Consider the following 2,331-nt stretch of genomic DNA (forward strand, 5'->3'; position numbering starts at 1 on the left):
AAGGAACATTATCTTCACATCCATCTACTCAATCACTAAATCATACGTTGTTGCAAGTGATAAAAAAAAAGAATGGATGTCAACTTCCTTATAGGAGAGAAAATCCCACCAAAGTGAATTCCCTCCTTTTGAGAATACCTCTTTGAGACCAACTGTGCCTTATGATTTTCAACACTACCATGAAGAACCAATTTCTTCTTGAACACTTGTTTAAAACCAACGAGTTTATGTCTATCAGGATTAGGTTGAACGACAATTTGATACTTGAACACTCATCAGCGTTATCAATCAAAGAAAAAACACAATTTGAATTCATAATAACAAATAACCAAACCTTTCTAGTGAATATCCAAATCTTTCTAGTTCTCTCCTATCATGTGTAGACCTCCTCAATTATTGAGGTTGAGGTTCTTCATCTTCTTCAGAATGCTCAAAGCTTCTAGTGTGCTCATCCTCATCGGGTCCAACAAGAGTGTGTAGTTCATCTTTTTTCAGAGTAGGTAGAACTTGAACTACCTCCTTTTTCTCATATTTCTTTGGCTACAATAATATAGTGGAAGGTTTCATCTCCTTGAAAATTACACTTCTTTTATAGAGAACCTTTTAGGCCACTAGATCCCAAATATTCTACCCTTTCACACCAACACCATAGACAATGACAATACACTTTCAACCGCCTTATTTTCCAGCTTAGAACTCTTCTCACTTGGCACATGTGCATATGCCTCAACCAAATACACAAAGATGCCTAATTGAAGGATTTTTACCAGAACATGCCTCCATGGGTGTCTTATCAACAAGAGCTAATGTAGGGGATCCATTGATTTGATAACATGTAGTGGCTATAGCTTCAACCCAAAACTTTTGTTCAAGGCTAGCACCACTCAACATACGTGTAGCCCTCTCCATCAACGTCCTAATACAACTCCGTGGTGTTAAGGTAGGTAAGGTTGGGTAGGTAAGATGAGTATTGGTGGTTGTGCTTCCTTCCCTGCTTGTTTCCATCCCTCGTTCTTCGTTTCCTTCGTTCCCTGCTTCCCTCCCCTTCAAGCCATTATGTTGTCCCAGTTGTTTGAAATAATCTTCATATCACCATTTTCTAACAAAAATTATGTTGTCTCGGTTGTCTCGGTCGTTTGAAATAATCTTCAGATCATCATTTTCTAACAAAAATTATGTTGTCCCCCTAGGTAGTGTGTTTCGAATAACTGTATGTATATAATTGTCGATTAGTGAAGGTTAAGTCCAGGGGAGGTTACACTCTCTTTACATCTTTATTTTGTAGATGAGACCTACTTTCCCGCCTTGTTAATTCTCTGCTTGCATCTTTATTTTGTAGATGAGACCTACTTTCCACCTTGTTAATTCTCTGTTTTCATCTTTGTTTTGTAGATGAGACCTACTTCCCCGCTTTGTAGGGTAGGTGCCCACTTAGAAGAACCCTAATAAGTTATTAATGCACTTTAGCTATTAAAGCCCAACTTTTTATTGTGCTTCTCAAATATTAGAATTCTAATTCGAATAATTATAGCTCATTAATTCTAACCCAATGTGTGGAGCAAATCTTTGCACATATTTGCTATGTTGAACCGCCATACCATCACAAGATTTCGGTGTCCAAAGAATCTAATCTTATTTGCTGTGTCAAACCACCATACCATCACAAGATTTCGATGTGTCCAAAGAATCTAATCTAAATATTTTACTCATTGCAATACTGCATCTTGATTGTATACTCATTGCAATACTGCATCTTGATTTTATGCTGATTACAAAATCTCACTATTCACTTATTACAAAATATCACCATTCATTCCCGACACTAATGAATTAATTGGCATAATGAATTTATATAAAAAATAAAAGTACTAAGCTATGGTCTATCATGGAGGGGTGTATTGAGTTGTCTTATGCATTTTGATCTCATACCCTTTATAGAAATTTTCAAACTCTGCAAAATAAAACTCTCCAGTATTATCAGTCCTAAAACATTTTATCTTTCTATCAATCTGATTTTCAACTAAGCACTTAAACTCCTTAAATTGACTAAAGACTTTAGCCTTACTTGAGCAAATATACAAATGTCCTATTATAATCATCTATGAAATACCCAAAGTACACATATTTTGATAACGAAGGAACATTTGCGGGACCAAACACATCCACATGGATGTAGTTCAATACCCCAAAAGACATGAGAACTTTTATAAAATTGCACACTATTTTGTTTACCAAAGACAATGTTCACAGAAGTCAAACTCAAGATTGCAATCTTCAAGGCCTTCTACAATACTCTTACATTTCAAGGCTCTAATACCCTTCTCACCAATA

This window comes from Cryptomeria japonica, chromosome 2 (genome assembly GCF_030272615.1).
Source record: "Cryptomeria japonica chromosome 2, Sugi_1.0, whole genome shotgun sequence".
Lineage (NCBI taxonomy): Eukaryota > Viridiplantae > Streptophyta > Pinopsida > Cupressales > Cupressaceae > Cryptomeria > Cryptomeria japonica.